The sequence below is a fragment of the Phasianus colchicus genome, chromosome 12 (assembly GCF_987193195.1).
Source record: "Phasianus colchicus chromosome 12, bPhaCol1.hap1.1, whole genome shotgun sequence".
Classification (NCBI taxonomy): domain Eukaryota; kingdom Metazoa; phylum Chordata; class Aves; order Galliformes; family Phasianidae; genus Phasianus; species Phasianus colchicus.
In genome coordinates this window covers 1,055,921-1,078,308 of record NC_143447.1, presented here as the reverse complement: position 1 = coordinate 1,078,308, position 22,388 = coordinate 1,055,921, and the positions used below count along the sequence as shown (strand labels likewise).

The 22,388-nt window shown below is 50.9% G+C and overlaps 2 non-coding genes across 2 annotated transcripts; both read left to right on the top strand.

Annotated features, from left to right (window-relative positions):
• The first annotated feature begins 6,874 nt into the window (after positions 1–6,874).
• TRNAQ-CUG (transfer RNA glutamine (anticodon CUG)) lies at positions 6,875–6,946 on the top strand. Its single transcript has one exon. It is a non-coding gene; the product is annotated as a tRNA-Gln (tRNA).
• Positions 6,947–13,941: 6,995 nt separating this feature from the next.
• Positions 13,942–14,013, top strand: TRNAG-UCC (transfer RNA glycine (anticodon UCC)). Its single transcript has one exon. It is a non-coding gene; the product is annotated as a tRNA-Gly (tRNA).
• The last annotated feature ends 8,375 nt before the right edge of the window (positions 14,014–22,388 follow it).

The window sequence follows — 22,388 nt, the reverse complement described above, 5'->3', positions numbered from 1 at the left end:
TGTTGCAAGAGGAAAACAAATCACGAGTCCCAAGATATGCAGCATAAAGTCTTTAATGAGAACGAAAACATAAAGTGGCGCCGTACAGAGAGGAAGAAACGTGTTTTCAGTCTAAGCGGAGATAAAGAGAATGACACATCCATATCTGGGATGCGTTCTCCAAATGGGATGATCCATTGGCTTCAGCAGATGAAAGTGGTGGGCGGGCGAGGCAGACACAGCCCGGAGCCCCCCAGGCCAAGAGAGCCCCCAGAAGAGATGGGAACGCCCGCGGAGCTGAGGGAGCTGCCAACAGCAGCTGACAGAGAGGATCCCACGGCTGTGCTCTGAGGGAAGGAGGTGAGGATGGGGCCCGGCAGGGTCACCACCACAGGAGAGGCCTCGATAACTACAGTCGAGTCAGCGCAGCGGGCGACACATGGCTCACTGCAGCTGCTTGCCAGTGGGGTTGGGCCAGAGGCACCGCAGGGGGACGGGACGCAGGGTCTGCAGCACGACATCTCTCGCTGAGGGAGGCAAAGCTGAAACACAGAGCAGGGAGGGAACACGGCCCCAAAAATCAGTCAGTCTTTGTTTTCTGCTGCTCTCTCACCCACAGCCCTTGCTTCACTCCGGCTCTCTTTTCAGTTCCATGCTCTGAAAGAGAGCGCAGCAGATTGTGCTAACACAGATAATAGCTGTGCCATTTCATGTGCGGGCTCCATTGGAAAGACTGGCAGCAAATCTGTGATTTACTTGGGGTGCTTGTTGCACCAGGACAAGCTGCTGTGTTTCGTGGTGCAGTAGCCTAGAAAATATTGCTGTGATTGTTACAGTACAATAAGGCTGAGATGAAAAGATGTCACAGCGATCTCCAGTTAAAAAAAAAAAGCACAATATCCCTCACTCCTCCTGCCATCCTCACTGTGTCCTCTAAGTTACACCACACATGATGTCTCACCCAGTTTTTGGAAAGGATAGTCAAGAGAGGAAAGACTGATCATACCCCCTCTGAAAAAAATGAAAATCAAGGCAATGAAGATAGCCCAGGATGCACTTGGCTATTTGCTCAGTGCCACCTGCTGCAGGCAATGACTCTGGAATACTCATACATCCTTGCAGCTGGCCCCCTTAATGTGACCTTCATTGAAAGATCCCACTTCTTCCCACCTCTACACATCCGCCACTCTTCCTCAGGAAAAGAGTCCACAGTCCTGAAACATTTGGATTGCCATGCCATACTGAGGCAGCCTATACCAGTACCAAACTGAGGAGCTAGCATGACAGCAGTCAAGCCCACAGGGAGAGTCTGAGTGAAGGGAGGCTTACCTCGTTCTGGAGGAAAAAGGAGGGAAGCAAAGACGATGCTGAGCCTGCTGCAGCATGGGCTTTTATGCTGTGTTCCTGAGGCGCGTGAGGACAGAAACATTCCATGGTCACGAAGCATCAAAACAGCTAGCGGTTGGTGACTGCAAAGACCTTGCTAGTAATTAATACCTCGCTTCTTTCATCTAAAATGTTTTGCTGCAGATTCATACTGCACAAACCATCAGAATAGTTCATCTGTATTCCTGTGTCCGAAGGCCAATTACTTGAGTTGGAATTCTCCATTTAGGTTTCCAGGGTTTCAATTGGATTTCCATCATAGAAATGTCATTTGCAGCATTACTCCGTTCCTGGTGAGCATGGCCACCAGTCACAGTGAACGTCAGCCATGAGGACACCAGTGGTTAGCTCTCAAGTGCTTCCAGTGCCAGCTCTCAGGCTAAATCTGTGAGACATTTCTCCCTGTGCGTCATCAGAGATGTGCTGTAGACGGTGGTGTAAGTTCCATCAAAACATCAGGATGGCATGATTGCAGATGGGAAAAGAGGCCCAGATGAACAGGGATGCGGCAGAGGCAGTGAAGACCACAAAGATACTGCTTAAACTCAACATGCGCTTACGGAAACTACACTGTCTGTTACTTTGCTATATGCCAAAGTAATGGCAATGAAGGCAGATTCATAATAAGGGAGAGTAGAACTGGGAGCGAGACACTCTTCTCTGTAGAGGTTGCTGGCTGGGATGTCTATACCACTGCCACATGTTTCCTGTCAACTCTTTAGCATCATTCCTTGGGAGCTTGATGATGTCCTCATGCTTTTTCCAAGCAGATGTGCTCCGCCACCGGCCGCAGTGGAATTCAGTGATGACGTATGCGAGAATTCACCTCTGAAATGGTCTGCGTGCAGGCAATCTGAAAGTAAGGCTATGAGACATTTCTCCTTGTGGGCAATCAGAGACATGCAGGAGGTGGTGTGATATGTTCAGACAGAACATGGAGATCGTACAGTCCCAAAGGAGAAATAAGACCCACGTGCCCATGGATGTTTTCAAGCTCAACGGCATGGAAATAATGTTTGGAGGTAGAGGAAATGCCCCTGTAAGCTGCACTGAGGACTACCAGTACGTTTCCTACACTCATCATGCAAATGCTCGTGCTCTTTGACAACTCGATCAGCAACGTAGACAGTAGAATTGAGCGTGCCCTGAGTAAGTATGCCGATGACACTCAGCTGAGTCTGATAGTGAAAATGGAAGGGCGAATAACTTTAAACCAAAAGCGGGGAGATTTAAGTTTGATGTTAGAAACAAGTGTTTTACTCTGAGGGTGGTGAGGCGCTGGGCTGGGTTGCGAAAAGAGGGTGTGGAGGTAGTGAAAACAAAGAAGGGTAACTTGAAGGGTGAGGTTCTTCTCTTTCGAGTGGGTTGCAACTAGGATGTCTGTAGCCATCCATGTTCCGTGGTGTTCCAAAGGTTTCTTGCCTCTTGAAGGCAGAGGACAGGCAGAGTTTGTACACTCATCATTCTTGTATCTCTTTGTAACGACGGTGGGCCATGTGGTCATATTCAGTGTGATGGCGAGTAGAGGGGAGAGTCATGCTCTTCTCTTTCATGGGGCTCTTGAGAGGAAGAATGTCCACAGCCATCTTCCTTGGTGACTTGCCCATGTTGTCCCACTTACTCCAAGCAGGAACTGATCTCAGTCTGGGTAGTGGAAAAGCTGTTGGCACTCACCAAATCTGGCTGTGGGAGTGAGATCAAAGTAATGCTGGCGTCCTTCCCTAAAACTGACCCATACTCAAATTAACCTGCCTTTGCTCTGCGACGCATTACTCTCATTGACCACAGTCCTGCATGGCCTCCTTTTGAAGAGAGGCTCAGGGCTGGGAGTCCACTCCATGCATTTCCAAGTTCAAAGTGACATAGCATCAGCCTCCCAGAGCACCTGCCTGTCATCATGATGGGGAAGAGTTGGGAAAAACCCTGAACCGCAGGCACACATGAGTCACGCGGCTGTGGAAAGCAGTGGAAAAGGTGTCCTGGCCTCAGGCATGCCAGGAATAGCAGGCCTCCCAAGTGCCCCTTTCCTCATCATGGACATTACTGAAGGGCTTTGAAGCATTCCTGAAACAAGTGGAATGTCTATTGCCGCTTCCTTCGAAAGCACTGCCTTGTTGTGACTGGTGCAGATCCTATGTCACTTGGCTTGGCTTGGAGAGGAGGACTTTTGGGTATGATGCACTCCAACCCAGTGTATGATGAAAGCTCACCCAGGTGAGGTTTCTCTGCTGGATCACCGGGAACAGCTGCTTGGCACTGCCCGGTCCAGGCCTGTGTGCGTCCCCTCTTCCTGACAGCACTACTTGATGACTGCGGAGAAGTAAATGCGAGCCGGTGTCAGAAATGGGGAAGAAAGCCAAACTGGAGAAGCAAGGAAAGGTGAAGATCATGTGGAGCGTGTTTAGTGTGCGTTCCCTGGGATGATGAGAGGCCTGGTGCTCTGGCCCTTTGCGCATAGTGTGACATCGTGATGCAGAGTCTGAGAGACCGGGGTTTTCTTAGCTGCAAGGCAAAACTTTCTATCAGTGGGGATGAAAGAGCAGTCTTCCAGTGCCTAAAAAAGAGGACGGAGTTGGCAGGAGGAGGTCATCTTGCCTCGCTTGCATCCTGAAGAGCTGGACAGGCCACGGCAGCTACTCCAGGTACATCAGACCAGACAGAGGAAGTGTTTACAGCCCAAAGGTAGAGCTCTTGTGATGCATCTTGGACGTTCATGACAATCCTTCATGGGAGCAACCAAAGGAGCTCTCAGCAAGTAAGGGCTCTGCACATGTCAGCATCTTGTGGGATGTGGGACTCAAGGTACACATGTAATCTACCCCAGAATCCCTTCCATTGACTCCGGAGCCCGGGGGAAATGAAAAGACAAAACTTGGCCTGCATGGGTGTCAGGTGGCCTGTTCACGGGGAACCAGAAAGCTTCCTTCTGTGCCGCTTTGGGCCAGCAGGCTGGCAAGTGAGGGGTTTGCATCACAAAAGGCTGTTGGAAAGCTGTGCGTGTCTTGAAGAGTCTGGAGAGTGAAGGGAGAATGGCTAGAGATGTATCCGAGTGCTGTGGAGTGACTGAGCTCCAGTGGCAGTGGGAAGAGGCGTGTGTGCAGCCCACGCTGCAGAGGCGGGTCACAAACGGTACTGTTTGTGAGAACTGCAGCTTCATGGAGGGAGCCTGAGTGCAAGGCACCTCAGGAGGTCCATTGCTAGTTTAAGAAAGAGTTACACGCATGGCTAGTCCAAAGTGAGGGCACACTGCTCAGTGTGTGGCCTTGTTGAAACTGCAGTTTGATAATGCAGGCATGCAGATTCCTAAACTTCTTTGGAAACTTGCTTTGTGCTGTCTTTGCGAAATTCTCGTGGTCCTCAAGCAGCCCATTAAGTCTTTGTTTAGCGCTGTAATGGCCAGGGAGGAGATGACGGTGGAGCAGATGGATCTGGACTGAAGGAGGCTGCAGGCCGTGCAGAGTCCGGACGGGAGCAGACTCTGGGCCAGAACTGCAGCCCTTGGAGAGAGAAGCTCGTGGATGAGCACTGGACCCTGCAGGAGCTGCCACCCACGGGACACACTTTCTGCTGCATTCATTTCCTAAAGGAGAACACCCTGTTGTATGGACACATCCTGGAGCAGATCTTGAACAATTGCCGACTGAGGATTGCATTACAGACAGATGTGACCTCCACATACCCCGTTCCTCTGCAGCGCATTGTGGGATGATGAAGAAGAGGACAGGTGGGAGAAGAAGGATGTTGTTTTTTGTTTCCTTTCATTTCTGGATACGTTAGCCTGCCTTTAATAATAGGCAACAGATTACATTAATCTAGGTCTGTTCTTCTCATAACAGTCGTCAGTGATGGATGTTCTTCTCTCAACCCTCGAGTCTGTTTTAAGCATAACTTCAGCGAGGGCTGCAGAAAGTACCAACTTGTGAACAGATGGTCTTCACTGTTAACGCTTAAAGGAGGACATCTGACAGCACTGGGTTCCCATGGATCTTCCCTGAGGCGCTGGGGCTTTGCTGGCTGACCTGTTCCCATCCTTGCACACAGAATGATGGAGGTTGTGCCCATCCTCTATTCTCCTCCTCTGGGACAGAAGTGCAAAATGACATGTGGTGATGATGGAATCTGACGACTATTTTATTCTGTCCAGTGTACGTACCAGTATGCTGTAAAGAAGGAGGGGGCTCCTCGGTGCCTTCTTTCAGTCCCGTGTCTACCAGCCAGAGCAATAAAGTTCCTGTGGAGAATGTGGGTACCTGACTGTATTGGGTGAAGCTTGTAAAGGAGAAGGAATACCTGAGTGACCCTCTTGAGATAGTGAGGAGAGAGAGGCTATGTGGTGACCCGTGCTGGTACATGGTTCATTCCCTGCAGTTGTGCCACTGAAGAGAGCAGAGCAGTAAAAGGAGATGCACATATGCTTTCCCCCTCCTGCAAATCCTACCCAGCTTGTCCTAGTTTTCATTTGTCTCATGTGCCTGGCTCATGTATGGAGCCAGGGTGTGTGGATGGCCCAGGGAAGCTGCTGGCAGGTCTCAGCAGAGCCAGCTCTTGTCTTGTCCTCCCAACAGGCTCTACCAGCTCAGCTTAGCCCACACCTTCCTGGGCCTGCTGCCAGGACCTGAGGCTGGTCTCCACCCACGGCAGGTAAACCGGTGCTGCCCTGGGAGCCTTGGAGGCCCCACCTCCTACAGAGCTGGGCAGGGCTGCAGGATCAGGTCAGAGAGTTTTCTCTGGCTCCCTGCCTCTGCCTGCCCGTGCTGCTCCCTGAGAGCTGGAGCGTAGTGGCAATCATCCATTGTGGCTGGGGCTGTCCACTTCCGCCTGCTCCGTCCCGCTCACGTTTGTCCCTCCCTTGCCCAGCAGTACTCCAAAAATGCTGCGGAGCAGCACTTGCAGCACAGCACTCAGCTCTGCCTGGGAAGACCAGCTGTTCAGGGGGAAAGGGGCTTGTGCTAGCTACGCTGACACCACAACGGGTGCACACAAACTCCCACACAAGCATGGGCATGTGCAGGCAGCACCAGTTGCAGCATTCAGGGAAGCAGTAACAGGCCTCGCATAGCAAAACGAGAGCCCCCACCTGTAAGGCATACAGAGGTGAGCTTACCCAAAAAGCTTTAGAAGTGAATCCTGACCATAACAGACGTCAGAGAACTGTGATCACCTGGATACAGGCTTATGCTCCTTTGGTGTGAGACCTTGCTTTCTTTTTGCTGTCTGCTGGTATATTATGTTGCTGTGGAACGAGGTTACGCATCTGCATGCAGTCGTGTCAGTAGCCAAGGCATAGGAAAGAACTCTGAGGCATGAGAGTGGTGGGCTTTGCTGATTGGCTTCCAGGATTAAGAGTGAACCTCAGGAGAGTGTTCTCTTGAGTGCCATCAGAGGCAGCCATTGCATGTTGCGGGACCGATGAGAAGGTGTGTTGTTTCTTCCTGCCAGCTCAGTGTTCTGCTGAAGCCTCTTGTCTGTCCATTCTGTTGCTGAGAGGGCATAGAGCAGGTGTGCAGCTGGTCCCATGGTGTAAAGGTGAGCACTCTGGACTCTGAATCCAGCGATCTGAGTTCAAATCTCAGTGGGACCTCTACTTTTGGGCTCCCAAACCATTGCCCACAGCTGACTTTCACCTAAGCCTGAAACCGAACTAATTAATGCATTCCCGACATCCTTCTTGCCGTCCTTCCTTCTCTGTGCTTTTACGCATGCAATGGCCTTCCCCTGACATGGTCCCTCCGCAGCTGCCTAGCTTAGTGAGCTCAGGCCCTGACGCTTCTTTGTTGCCTTCTGATTGATGGCCGCTCCCTTGCGAGGGAAACCAGCAGGTCACTGTATCCCACAGCAGCTGAGGTGCAGACCCTGCAGTCCAAAGCCTGCTCATGGCATGGTCGAGAAGAGGAGGCTGTTCAGAGCCATGCCTGGGAGTATATTGCTTATTCCAGTGAGACAGACTCCTTAGCATCCCTGGAAAGCTCATTCCCATCCTTGTCCATCTTCACGGAACATGAGGATTCCCACTGATGTGCATGGCTTTTTGTTCTCTCACAGGGGTGCCACTGAGTAGAGGCTGCCTTTTCCTGCCACCCTTCCTCTGCAGGTGTTAAACACATGGACGGGATGCCCCCTGAGCCTTCTGTCCTCCACACAAAGCATTCCCTGCTCTTCCTGCCTCTCCTGTTAGAACACATCACAGAAGCACAGAGTGGTTGAGACTTGGAGTGGCCACAGCAGGACATGTTGTCTTTCCCTTACCTGGGGATGGACTCGCTGCCAGGGGAGAGGGCAGGTTCTCCCTCCTCTGTTTCCAGTGACAAGAGGTAAGCTGAGGGCAGTGGGCACTGCTTTTCTTATCAGAGCAGGTGACCAACGACGTTAGGAGGAAACGAGGTCACAAGTCCCAAGCTATGTGGCAAAAGACTTTAATGAGAAGGAAAAAATAAAGTGTCTCAGTACAGAGAGGAAGAAACGTGTTTTCAGTTTCCTGGGAGGTTGAGAGAACGATCCATCCATATCTGGGATGGGTTCTCCAAATGGGATGATCCATTGGCTTCAGCAGATGAAAGTGGTGGGCGGGCGAGGCAGACACAGCCCGGAGCCCCCCCGAACCAAGGGAGCCCCCAGAAGAGATGGGAACGCCCGCGGAGCTGAGGGAGCTGCTTGTAGACACATGCTGGGTAGTTAAGACCATTCTTCTTTCTTCTGAAATGTTTAGCTCCTGAATCACACTGTCTGACATCAGATTAATTCATCTGTCCCCAGGTGTCCAAAAGCCAAGTGGGAAGACCCAGTGTCTTCCAGTAGGCAGGATTTAGAGCCGTGAGGGTATTTTCCACATTCAGCATTTTATGTGGACAGATTATATGCAAGTATTAGTAGGGTTAAGAGTCAGGCCCAAGTGGAGAGTGTGATTGAAGGAATGGCTGCATCATTCCCTGACGGTGACCCACAGGTGGATTGCCCTGTTTTGCTTGGCGGAGATTCTATTAGAAGCCTTCAAATCTTGGTCTCCTCTAGTAGGCAGCAGTTCGAGCCATGAACAGATTTCCTATGCACATCACACTCACGGTTATGTATACAGATTCTATACATAGAGTAGTAAAGTGTAAGGCATGGGCGGAGAAGTGTGTGATCTATCAGATGTCCGCATCATTCCCTCAGTTTGACCCACACTCAGATTGATCTGTTTTCCTCTGCACGTTCATCCCACAAGCCAGAGGCCTAGGATGCCTTCTTTTGAGCAGGAGCACAGGGCAGTGTTGTCGCATACCCTGGAGGCTCTTTGCTCTTCTTCTCTCTCATGAGTTTCCTGAGATGGATGTCTACAGCCATGTTCCTTGGTGTAACTGACCACGTTTGTTATGCTTCATTCAGCCTGGGAAGGGAGCTCTTAGGTTGCGCAGTGCAGAAGCTGTTGGAAGCCATCAAATCTTGGTACAGAAGTGAGATCAAAGGGATACCTTTTGCGTCCTTCCACAAAATCGACCCCCACTCAAACTGACCTGTTTTGCTCAGCACATTGATCCCACTGTCCAGAGGCCTTAATGGCCTACTTTTGAGGAGGGGAAGAGGGCAGGGAGCCAAACCTTGAAGGCTCTTTGTTGTGGGCCACAGATCCTATTCCGTGCATTTCAAAGTACAAAGGCACAGGGGATTAGCCTCCCAGAGCACCTCTCAGTCATTGTGTTGTGGAAGAGTTGGGGAAAACCCTGAAGTGCAGGCACGCACAAGTCACGTAGCTGTGGAGTGCAGAGCTTCTGGACTCATTTCTGCCACATTCAGCACTGCTTTCCTCACCAAGGTCATTTCTAAAGTTCTGTGCGCCATTCACAAAATAATGTGCGCTTTTACTCATTCTGGTCCTTCTGCCATTCAAAGCATTGCCTTTTCATGGATGGTCCAGAACCTTGAGTCACTCATGTTGTATTGGAAAGGGCCTTTGGAGATGATCTAGTCTAACCCACTGTGTGTTATAGGCACGCCTAGACAAGGTTTCTCGGTGGGACACATCATCCTTTGTAGATCTCACCCACTACATGGAGTTTTCGTGTAAGTCGTGGCCCTAACTGCACCCCACTCCTTCAGTGCTGACTGGTTTACTTATTGGCTGCTTTTGTGAGGTAAGAGGCACGTGGCCACCAAATTGGAACTCCTCCACCTGAGAAGGGGCTGATGTGTCGGACACCACAAGTAACCTGGGGCTCTCTCTGATGACCTTCCCACACCTGCAAGAAATGTCGCCAGCAGTGTTGCTGAGAAGCTTCTAGGGCTGTGGAATAAGCACTGTAAATGGAGGGGAAGGAGACAGCAGAATTGGAAATGAAGCCTTCTTCCTTTCTACATCCAGGACTGTAAGGGAAAGATGTGCTGGGACAGATTTCTCCTCCTCCTTCCAGTAAGTCCGTCAAGGAGAGCTTTCTGAGGACTGTCATGGGTTATCCTTAGATATAAGTCCGTGATAGGGGGCACAGGCACCGGGAAGAAGAGAGGAAAAAAAAGGTATAGACGGTTTGCCGCGACCCAGCCAGCCCCGGGCCACATGCGCTCCAGGAGAGGGGGAAGGGCAGAGAGCTAGCAGATAGTTTTAACAAAAAGAAAACAGAATGGCAACGATCTGAGGAGGAAAGGTAATCTAACTAAATCAAACAAAACGAGAGAGACAAGAGTATCAAAAAATGGGAGTCAAACCATGATAGTGCGAGGGAAAGCACGTGTTTTCTCCATGGTGAGCTGAGACGGCTGAGCCGGGCCAGACAGGGAGAGGCAGCTGCTCCGGGTCCTGTCTGCAGGTCCACCCCACTTCCTCTTCCTGCCAGCTCCTCCGGGGATGCCGCTCCCTCCCCTCCCATCAGGATGCTCAAAGAGTTCAAAACAGTAAACGGAACCAGAACATTAACTCGTTAACTCCCACTGGTCCACATGATGTTCTGATGTGGAATACTGATAACAAAAAAATCACGAAACCACAACAGGAACACACATGCAAGTGATACACAGAGTAGGTGGCATTGCCTTGTATGCGCTCTGATAAATGGAGCACACACTCAGACACTTGGGCTTGTGGGGATCTGTGGGGAAGTCTCTGGACTCTCAGGACGCGCTAGAGACATAACAGCACACCAATGTGGTTAAAGGCTATTAGTCTGCTTTATTGTTAAGCACTACTCTATTTATACATGTTAACAGAGCATTCTGCAAAACACTCTTTAACCGTTCACACAGGTGCTTAGCCAATCAGAGCCCTGAGATGTTCTTTCTTCTTCTGAAGGTGTCCTTGGTTCTCATGCCGCTTATCTTGCTCCGCAGCTGCTGCTCCGTGCAGTTTTTTCTTACGTTCCCACAGGGATCAAACCTAGAAACAGGTGTGTGTTTTCACACCCAGATGGAGCAACAGAGCTCAGAACGAGAGATAGAATGGGTTGTCTTGGAAGTGTCATCATACGGACAATGGGGAGAAGTGAGTTAGGAAAGGCATTTCTGATAAAGCCCTGCACTGAATTCACCAAAACAGGATGGATAGTAGCAGCCACTACCTTCTGTAGAATACACAGTGGAAGTCCTCCAGACCCCTTGCCTTCTTTCACCCAGCCTGAAGAAGTTCTGCTGTTTGGTGGGAGGCCTTTGAACTAATGACAATTGGGGCTCATTTTTGGCAGGACCTTACCTGGAATCCAGAGGGCTGTGCAACATCTGCAGAATGTTAAAGAAGGTCAACCACATGGTTTTTGTAGTTGTCGTGTTGTTGCGGGCTGAGTCATTGCATGTCCTCAGCACTGCCCTGTTTCCCTGGAATTGGGAAAGGATGTTTTCTGTGGTGTGAGCCCTCCCACAGGGTGGGACATGGGAAGTGTACAGGATGGAGTGCAGAGCCCGCAGTGAATTATGAACAAGAGGAGGGGCTTGGCCTGAAGGTTTGCCCCTGTATTCTGGCAGAGGGCAAGAGAGAGGAGGATGTCAGGAATGGGAATTGAGGCCGTGACTCCCAGGGATGCAGCCTCTTAGGCTTGGCCTGCAGGACTGCCCTATGTCTGCTTCCTGGTTGGACAAGCGTTCTCCCTTTTGCTCTGCGTGGGGTTGAGCAGGCTGGCTGGGGACGGCTCTGCTCCACAACCCCCTTGGGCCAGGTGCTAGTCCAAGCATCTGCTCCACGGAGGGCTCCACACAAAGGGAGGGCAGACTGCTCAGTCCCTGACCCTGTTGAAACTGGAATTTGATAGCCAAGCTTGGCGTGTCCCATATTTCCCTTGGGTAGAGGCTGAGTGCTTCGGCTCTTGTTGGGAAATTCTTAATGGCCAACAACTGCCCGTTACGTCTTTGTTTTCCAGGACTGGCCTTGTTACAGTCAGGCCTCTGTCTGCAGGTCTGGGAGGTGTCCCATGGGGCCAGGTGGGGCAGCAATGCTGAGCAGAGGTGAGGGTAGTGTCTCAAATGCCCAGGTCAGCTGGTCTTCTGGGGGGAAGCTGGGCTGGTTTGGAGCAGGACACTCAGCCTGCAGGAGGTGCAAGGCACCCCACAGCCTGGCAGAATGAAAGTTTGTCTTGGTTAGGAACCAAACCGTCGTTAGTTGCTTGGAAGGCAGCTGTGCTCACCACCATACCGCCAACACACCGGCCTTCTGCCCTTTGGTGGGGCTTGTTGTGGAATATCTGGCAAGGATGGGAAAGTGCTGACATCTAATGACTGTTGCACAGTAACAGAAGTAGTAGCTGAGGCTGGGAACTGCTAACCTTTGGAACTTGGCCTGGGAACCTAAGCTGGGAATCAGGGCAACCTTGAGAAATGCAGCTGGCATCCTTGAAAAACGCACCTGAGAGCCAGAGCTATCCTGAAGATACCATTGATAAAGGTAACTGAAGAACTTGAGGAATAACTTACCATCTGAAAGGGTGACAGTCTGAAAATTGAGCATGCATGCTAACAAGATGGGATTTGGCAACAGGAATTGTCTGCTCAAGTGGAAGGAATAGAAATTTGCTTGCGATAATACATTTCCTTTCTGAAACAATGAGAGATGTCATGATCTTTTGAATTTCTTGCAGGCAAAATAGGATTTGAAAGCACCTAATACTTACTTGGAAGCAGTGGGATCATCCTGCACTCCCTGGGGTCAGGGTTTTGAGTGCTGCTTCTCTTCTAGAATCTTTTGGAGCTGGTTGTTATTGCCCAGGGCATGGAATGATCCAGGTAGAGATGGCTGGAGCAGGTTGTTGTGGCCAGGTGGCAAAGGTGCTGGACTAGAAATCTGTTGGGATTCTCCATGCAGGTTTGAATCCTGCCAACTATGTGGGATGCAGTTCTCTTTTCTCTACAGGCAGTGTTCACACCGTGTGGGAATGTAAGAAAAAAATGTTCAGAGCAGCAGCGGTGGAGCAGGGGGAGCTGCACGGAGCAGCAGCTGCGGAGCAAGATAAGCGGCATGAGAACCAAGGACACCTTCAGAAGAAGAAAGAACATCTCACAGCTCTGATTGGCCAAGCGCCTGTGTGAACAGTTAAAGAGCGTTTTGCAGAATGCTCTGTTAACATGTGTAAATAGAGTAGTGCTTAACAATAAAGCAGACTAATAGCTTTTAACCACATTGGTGTGCTGTTATGTCTCTAGCGTGTCCTGAGAGTCCAGAGACTTCCCCACATTTGACACCGTAATGACACTGGCACACTGAAGAGCTCAGAGGGCTGGGATCAGGGACACAGAGGCTAGTTGGACGCTGGTAGCTAGCCTTGTTACCCACTGGTTGTTACTTGGTCCAGTTCCTGTTTCACATATTCATCAACGGCCTGGAGGAAGGATAGATTGCATCCTCATCAAGTTTGCTGATGACACAAAGCTGGGAGGAATGGCTGACACACCAGAATGCTACGCTGGCTTTTAGCAAAGTTTGGGCATGCTGACGAGAGGGCACATTAAAGGGGGGATGGTGAGCAGGTCGAAGGAAGTTGTCTTCCCCATCTGCTCTGCTCTGGTGAGGCCACATCTGGCATGCAGTTCTGTGCGTCCCACTTAAGAAAGATGGGGGACTACCAGAGAGAATCCACAGAGTTCTACAGAAATGACTGGGGGCGGTGGAAGACCGGAATTTCCAATTGAACATGGGAAAGAACTTCATTACTCTGACAATGACAGAGCACCTGGAACACGCTGCTGGGAGAGGCTGTGCCGTCTGCTTCTCTGGAGATTTTTAAAACCCATCTGGATGCTTTCCTGCACAGCCTACTCTAGGGAAGTTGCTGTAATTGGGTGCTTAGACGTGGAGATCTCCAGAGATGCCTTGCAGCCCCACTGATTCTGTGATTCTGTGAGAAAGGGCCATTGAGGAGTAAAGGTCCTAGAGAAATCCTGTGAACAGATTGCCCCCATTGTTGAGAGGGAAGGGAAAGCACTTCCCTGTTTGCTCCATGTCATACTTGTGTTGTGCTTCTTTGGTGCTGTAGCTTCCCAGTAGGGTGGAATTTGTACAATACCTGTTGGAAAGGCAGAATGAGAGAGAAGTTGCAGCAGACGGAGGAAGTGCACATGCAGAGGGCTGGAAGGAGGAGGATGTGGAGTCTGTGAGCTGGAGGAGCATGAGGAAGGTTGCAGGCAGCTGCGTTGGTGGTATAGTGGTGAGCATAGCTGCCTTCCAAGCAGTTGACCCGGGTTCGATTCCCGGCCAACGCACACCAGCTTTTCTTCTGCTGGCATCTAAATTGTGCCCTGCTGCACCTGCGCAGCTCCTCCTGCTCCCCAGGAGGCCATCTTTCTCGCCCTGCAGTTGAGTACCAGCTGCCCTGGGACATCAAAACATCCATTCCCCTCCTCAGAGCCCCAGTGCTGCGGGGTTTCTTTCCCAGGACACCCACGTGAGGGTGATGCTGAGGACAGTTGGGGGAGGTCTGTCCTCTGGGTCAAAGGCCCAGAGACCTGTCTGTCTGATCTGAATTCACCCTGCCTCGAGTGAATAGAACGTTCTCTCCATCCTCCTCCACACTTTCCATCTCTCCATGCTGGCTGGTCAAAGCAACTGTTTCTTCTTCTTTGGAAGGGATGCTGATACTTGTATCACGCTCTATCTGCAGAGCACAGTATTATTTCCTCAGTAGAACTTGTGCTTGGCAACAGATCCTGCAACACAGTGTAACTGGGTTTGACATACTCTTTTGCACAACCATTATCACATTATCAGGATTGCAAGTCTCAGCATCCCTGTGTGAACATAGCCAGTGCCATACTGTGCCAAGGCCTTAGCATTCTGGAAACATTCTGAATATTTCTGGCCACGTATGTAGCAGTGTTCATGCAAAGAAGGATGTGAGGCACCCTCATTTGCTGCAATCAGCAGCATTTAGTCAGAGTGGTTGAGAAAGAGGGGATTGGGAGGCAAATTGGAAGCATTTCTCCGGTTGTGAAAGAAGATCAGGTTTGTGTCCTGAGGTCCAGGAGAACCTCATGATGTCCAACAAAGCCACATGCAAGGACTTGCACCTGGATCGAGGAAACCCCTCCTACTAACACAAGCTGAAGGATGAAAGGATTGAAAGCAGCCCTAACCAAAAGGACTTGGGCATACTGGTGTGTGGCTGCAGCTGGACATGAGCCAGCAATGTACCCTTGCAGACCAGGAAGCCAATATCCTGGTCCAAGCAGTGTGGCCAGCAGGGAAACGGAGAAGATCCTGCCCCTCTGCTGGGTGCTGTGCTGTCAGACCTCACTTGGAGTGCTGCGTCCAGATGGGGAGTCCTCAGCACAGGAGAGATGTGGAGCTGTTGGAGCTCTTCCAGAGGAGGGTCACAGAAGTGATTAAAGGGATGGAGCACCTCCGTATGAGGAGAGGCTGAGAGAGCTGGGGCTGTACAGCCCAGAGAGGAGAAGGCTCCAGGGAGACCTGATAGTGGCCAGGCAGCATGTAAAGGGAAGCTACATGAAGGAATGAACACATGGATAAGATTCGCCTTGAGCTTTTTCTTCTCTGTGCAAATGAATCCCTGCTCTCCCAACGTCTCCTTTTATAAGAGTCTCTGAATCGCAGAACGATTGCTCTTGGCAGTGTTCTCTGCGGGACCTCTTCTTATTTTGCCTGGGGATGGCCTTGTGGCCACAGGACAAGGAATGTTCTCCCTCCTCTGTTTCCAAAGAGAAGAGAGAAGCTCAGGATGGCTTCTGTTGCAGAGCAGTTGCCAAAATGTTGCAAGAGGAAAACAAATCACGAGTCCCAAGATATGCAGCATAAAGTCTTTAATGAGAACGAAAACATAAAGTGGCGCCGTACAGAGAGGAAGAAACGTGTTTTCAGTCTAAGCGGAGATAAAGAGAATGACACATCCATATCTGGGATGCGTTCTCCAAATGGGATGATCCATTGGCTTCAGCAGATGAAAGTGGTGGGCGGGCGAGGCAGACACAGCCCGGAGCCCCCCAGGCCAAGAGAGCCCCCAGAAGAGATGGGAACGCCCGCGGAGCTGAGGGAGCTGCCAACAGCAGCTGACAGAGAGGATCCCACGGCTGTGCTCTGAGGGAAGGAGGTGAGGATGGGGCCCGGCAGGGTCACCACCACGGGGGAGGCCTCGATAACTACAGTCGAGTCAGCGCAGCGGGCGACACATGGCTCACTGCAGCTGCTTGCCAGTGGGGTTGGGCCAGAGGCACCGCAGGGGGACGGGACGCAGGGTCTGCAGCACGACATCTCTCGCTGAGGGAGGCAAAGCTGAAACACAGAGCAGGGAGGGAACACGGCCCCAAAAATCAGTCAGTCTTTGTTTTCTGCTGCTCTCTCACCCACAGCCCTTGCTTCACTCCGGCTCTCTTTTCAGTTCCATGCTCTGAAAGAGAGCGCAGCAGATTGTGCTAACACAGATAATAGCTGTGCCATTTCACGTGCGGGCTCCATTGGAAAGACTGGCAGCAAATCTGTGATTTACTTGGGGTGCTTGTTGCACCAGGACAAGCTGCTGTGTTTCGTGGTGCAGTAGCCTAGAAAATATTGCTGTGATTGTTACAGTACAAGGAGGCTGAGATGAAAAGATGTCACAGCGATCTCCAGTTAAAAAAAAAAGCACAATATCCCTCACTCCTCCTGCCATCCTCACTGTGTCCTCTAAGTTACACCACACATGATGTCTCACCCAGTTTTTGGAAAGGATAGTCAAGAGAGGAAAGACTGATCATACCCCCTCTGAAAAAAATGAAAATCAAGGCAATGAAGATAGCCCAGGATGCACTTGGCTATTTGCTCAGTGCCACCTGCTGCAGGCAATGACTCTGGAATACTCATACATCCTTGCAGCTGGCCCCCTTAATGTGACCTTCATTGAAAGATCCCACTTCTTCCCACCTCTACACATCCGCCACTCTTCCTCAGGAAAAGAGTCCACAGTCCTGAAACATTTGGATTGCCATGCCATACTGAGGCAGCCTATACCAGTACCAAACTGAGGAGCTAGCATGACAGCAGTCAAGCCCACAGGGAGAGTCTGAGTGAAGGGAGGCTTACCTCGTTCTGGAGGAAAAAGGAGGGAAGCAAAGACGATGCTGAGCCTGCTGCAGCATGGGCTTTTATGCTGTGTTCCTGAGGCGCGTGAGGACAGAAACATTCCATGGTCACGAAGCATCAAAACAGCTAGCGGTTGGTGACTGCAAAGACCTTGCTAGTAATTAATACCTCGCTTCTTTCATCTAAAATGTTTTGCTGCAGATTCATACTGCACAAACCATCAGAATAGTTCATCTGTATTCCTGTGTCCGAAGGCCAATTACTTGAGTTGGAATTCTCCATTTAGGTTTCCAGGGTTTCAATTGGATTTCCATCATAGAAATGTCATTTGCAGCATTACTCCGTTCCTGGTGAGCATGGCCACCAGTCACAGTGAACGTCAGCCATGAGGACACCAGTGGTTAGCTCTCAAGTGCTTCCAGTGCCAGCTCTCAGGCTAAATCTGTGAGACATTTCTCCCTGTGCGTCATCAGAGATGTGCTGTAGACGGTGGTGTAAGTTCCATCAAAACATCAGGATGGCATGATTGCAGATGGGAAAAGAGGCCCAGATGAACAGGGATGCGGCAGAGGCAGTGAAGACCACAAAGATACTGCTTAAACTCAACATGCGCTTACGGAAACTACACTGTCTGTTACTTTGCTATATGCCAAAGTAATGGCAATGAAGGCAGATTCATAATAAGGGAGAGTAGAACTGGGAGCGAGACACTCTTCTCTGTAGAGGTTGCTGGCTGGGATGTCTATACCACTGCCACATGTTTCCTGTCAACTCTTTAGCATCATTCCTTGGGAGCTTGATGATGTCCTCATGCTTTTTCCAAGCAGATGTGCTCCGCCACCGGCCGCAGTGGGATTCAGTGATGACGTATGCGAGAATTCACCTCTGAAATGGTCTGCGTGCAGGCAATCTGAAAGTAAGGCTATGAGACATTTCTCCTTGTGGGCAATCAGAGACATGCAGGAGGTGGTGCGATATGTTCAGACAGAACATGGAGATCGTACAGTCCCAAAGGAGAAATAAGACCCACGTGCCCATGGATGTTTTCAAGCTCAACGGCATGGAAATAATGTTTGGAGGTAGAGGAAATGCCCCTGTAAGCTGCACTGAGGACTACCAGTACGTTTCCTACACTCATCATGCAAATGCTCGTGCTCTTTGACAACTCGATCAGCAACGTAGACAGTAGAATTGAGCGTGCCCTGAGTAAGTATGCCGATGACACTCAGCTGAGTCTGATAGTGAAAATGGAAGGGCGAATAACTTTAAACCAAAAGCGGGGAGATTTAAGTTTGATGTTAGAAACAAGTGTTTTATTCTGAGGGTGGTGAGGCGCTGGGCCGGGTTGCGAAAAGAGGGTGTGGAGGTAGTGAAAACAAAGAAGGGTAACTTGAAGGGTGAGGTTCTTCTCTTTCGAGTGGGTTGCAACTAGGATGTCTGTAGCCATCCATGTTCCGTGGTGTTCCAAAGGTTTCTTGCCTCTTGCAGGCAGAGGACAGGCAGAGTTTGTACACTCATCATTCTTGTATCTCTTTGTAACGACGGTGGGCCATGTGGTCATATTCAGTGTGATGGCGAGTAGAGGGGAGAGTCATGCTCTTCTCTTTCATGGGGCTCTTGAGAGGAAGAATGTCCACAGCCATCTTCCTTGGTGACTTGCCCATGTTGTCCCACTTACTCCAAGCAGGAACTGATCTCAGTCTGGGTAGTGGAAAAGCTGTTGGCACTCACCAAATCTGGCTGTGGGAGTGAGATCAAAGTAATGCTGGCGTCCTTCCCTAAAACTGACCCATACTCAAATTAACCTGCCTTTGCTCTGCGACGCATTACTCTCATTGACCACAGTCCTGCATGGCCTCCTTTTGAAGAGAGGCTCAGGGCTGGGAGTCCACTCCATGCATTTCCAAGTTCAAAGTGACATAGCATCAGCCTCCCAGAGCACCTGCCTGTCATCATGATGGGGAAGAGTTGGGAAAAACCCTGAACCGCAGGCACACATGAGTCACGCGGCTGTGGAAAGCAGTGGAAAAGGTGTCCTGGCCTCAGGCATGCCAGGAATAGCAGGCCTCCCAAGTGCCCCTTTCCTCATCATGGACATTACTGAAGGGCTTTGAAGCATTCCTGAAACAAGTGGAATGTCTATTGCCGCTTCCTTCGAAAGCACTGCCTTGTTGTGACTGGTGCAGATCCTATGTCACTTGGCTTGGCTTGGAGAGGAGGACTTTTGGGTATGATGCACTCCAACCCAGTGTATGATGAAAGCTCACCCAGGTGAGGTTTCTCTGCTGGATCACCGGGAACAGCTGCTTGGCACTGCCCGGTCCAGGCCTGTGTGCGTCCCCTCTTCCTGACAGCACTACTTGATGACTGCGGAGAAGTAAATGTGAGCCGGTGTCAGAAATGGGGAAGAAAGCCAAACTGGAGAAGCAAGGAAAGGTGAAGATCATGTGGAGCGTGTTTAGTGTGCGTTCCCTGGGATGATGAGAGGCCTGGTGCTCTGGCCCTTTGCGCATAGTGTGACATCGTGATGCAGAGTCTGAGAGACCGGGGTTTTCTTAGCTGCAAGGCAAAACTTTCTATCAGTGGGGATGAAAGAGCAGTCTTCCAGTGCCTAAAAAAGAGGACGGAGTTGGCAGGAGGAGGTCATCTTGCCTCGCTTGCATCCTGAAGAGCTGGACAGGCCACGGCAGCTACTCCAGGTACATCAGACCAGACAGAGGAAGTGTTTACAGCCCAAAGGTAGAGCTCTTGTGATGCATCTTGGACGTTCATGACAATCCTTCATGGGAGCAACCAAAGGAGCTCTCAGCAAGTAAGGGCTCTGCACATGTCAGCATCTTGTGGGATGTGGGACTCAAGGTACACATGTAATCTACCCCAGAATCCCTTCCATTGACTCCGGAGCCCGGGGGAAATGAAAAGACAAAACTTGGCCTGCATGGGTGTCAGGTGGCCTGTTCACGGGGAACCAGAAAGCTTCCTTCTGTGCCGCTTTGGGCCAGCAGGCTGGCAAGTGAGGGGTTTGCATCACAAAAGGCTGTTGGAAAGCTGTGCGTGTCTTGAAGAGTCTGGAGAGTGAAGGGAGAATGGCTAGAGATGTATCCGAGTGCTGTGGAGTGACTGAGCTCCAGTGGCAGTGGGAAGAGGCGTGTGTGCAGCCCACGCTGCAGAGGCGGGTCACAAACGGTACTGTTTGTGAGAACTGCAGCTTCATGGAGGGAGCCTGAGTGCAAGGCACCTCAGGAGGTCCATTGCTAGTTTAAGAAAGAGTTACACGCATGGCTAGTCCAAAGTGAGGGCACACTGCTCAGTGTGTGGCCTTGTTGAAACTGCAGTTTGATAATGCAGGCATGCAGATTCCTAAACTTCTTTGGAAACTTGCTTTGTGCTGTCTTTGCGAAATTCTCGTGGTCCTCAAGCAGCCCATTAAGTCTTTGTTTAGCGCTGTAATGGCCAGGGAGGAGATGACGGTGGAGCAGATGGATCTGGACTGAAGGAGGCTGCAGGCCGTGCAGAGTCCGGACGGGAGCAGACTCTGGGCCAGAACTGCAGCCCTTGGAGAGAGAAGCTCGTGGATGAGCACTGGACCCTGCAGGAGCTGCCACCCACGGGACACACTTTCTGCTGCATTCATTTCCTAAAGGAGAACACCCTGTTGTATGGACACATCCTGGAGCAGATCTTGAACAATTGCCGACTGAGGATTGCATTACAGACAGATGTGACCTCCACATACCCCGTTCCTCTGCAGCGCATTGTGGGATGATGAAGAAGAGGACAGGTGGGAGAAGAAGGATGTTGTTTTTTGTTTCCTTTCATTTCTGGATACGTTAGCCTGCCTTTAATAATAGGCAACAGATTACATTAATCTAGGTCTGTTCTTCTCATAACAGTCGTCAGTGATGGATGTTCTTCTCTCAACCCTCGAGTCTGTTTTAAGCATAACTTCAGCGAGGGCTGCAGAAAGTACCAACTTGTGAACAGATGGTCTTCACTGTTAACGCTTAAAGGAGGACATCTGACAGCACTGGGTTCCCATGGATCTTCCCTGAGGCGCTGGGGCTTTGCTGGCTGACCTGTTCCCATCCTTGCACACAGAATGATGGAGGTTGTGCCCATCCTCTATTCTCCTCCTCTGGGACAGAAGTGCAAAATGACATGTGGTGATGATGGAATCTGACGACTATTTTATTCTGTCCAGTGTACGTACCAGTATGCTGTAAAGAAGGAGGGGGCTCCTCGGTGCCTTCTTTCAGTCCCGTGTCTACCAGCCAGAGCAATAAAGTTCCTGTGGAGAATGTGGGTACCTGACTGTATTGGGTGAAGCTTGTAAAGGAGAAGGAATACCTGAGTGACCCTCTTGAGATAGTGAGGAGAGAGAGGCTATGTGGTGACCCGTGCTGGTACATGGTTCATTCCCTGCAGTTGTGCCACTGAAGAGAGCAGAGCAGTAAAAGGAGATGCACATATGCTTTCCCCCTCCTGCAAATCCTACCCAGCTTGTCCTAGTTTTCATTTGTCTCATGTGCCTGGCTCATGTATGGAGCCAGGGTGTGTGGATGGCCCAGGGAAGCTGCTGGCAGGTCTCAGCAGAGCCAGCTCTTGTCTTGTCCTCCCAACAGGCTCTACCAGCTCAGCTTAGCCCACACCTTCCTGGGCCTGCTGCCAGGACCTGAGGCTGGTCTCCACCCACGGCAGGTAAACCGGTGCTGCCCTGGGAGCCTTGGAGGCCCCACCTCCTACAGAGCTGGGCAGGGCTGCAGGATCAGGTCAGAGAGTTTTCTCTGGCTCCCTGCCTCTGCCTGCCCGTGCTGCTCCCTGAGAGCTGGAGCGTAGTGGCAATCATCCATTGTGGCTGGGGCTGTCCACTTCCGCCTGCTCCGTCCCGCTCACGTTTGTCCCTCCCTTGCCCAGCAGTACTCCAAAAATGCTGCGGAGCAGCACTTGCAGCACAGCACTCAGCTCTGCCTGGGAAGACCAGCTGTTCAGGGGGAAAGGGGCTTGTGCTAGCTACGCTGACACCACAACGGGTGCACACAAACTCCCACACAAGCATGGGCATGTGCAGGCAGCACCAGTTGCAGCATTCAGGGAAGCAGTAACAGGCCTCGCATAGCAAAACGAGAGCCCCCACCTGTAAGGCATACAGAGGTGAGCTTACCCAAAAAGCTTTAGAAGTGAATCCTGACCATAACAGACGTCAGAGAACTGTGATCACCTGGATACAGGCTTATGCTCCTTTGGTGTGAGACCTTGCTTTCTTTTTGCTGTCTGCTGGTATATTATGTTGCTGTGGAACGAGGTTACGCATCTGCATGCAGTCGTGTCAGTAGCCAAGGCATAGGAAAGAACTCTGAGGCATGAGAGTGGTGGGCTTTGCTGATTGGCTTCCAGGATTAAGAGTGAACCTCAGGAGAGTGTTCTCTTGAGTGCCATCAGAGGCAGCCATTGCATGTTGCGGGACCGATGAGAAGGTGTGTTGTTTCTTCCTGCCAGCTCAGTGTTCTGCTGAAGCCTCTTGTCTGTCCATTCTGTTGCTGAGAGGGCATAGAGCAGGTGTGCAGCT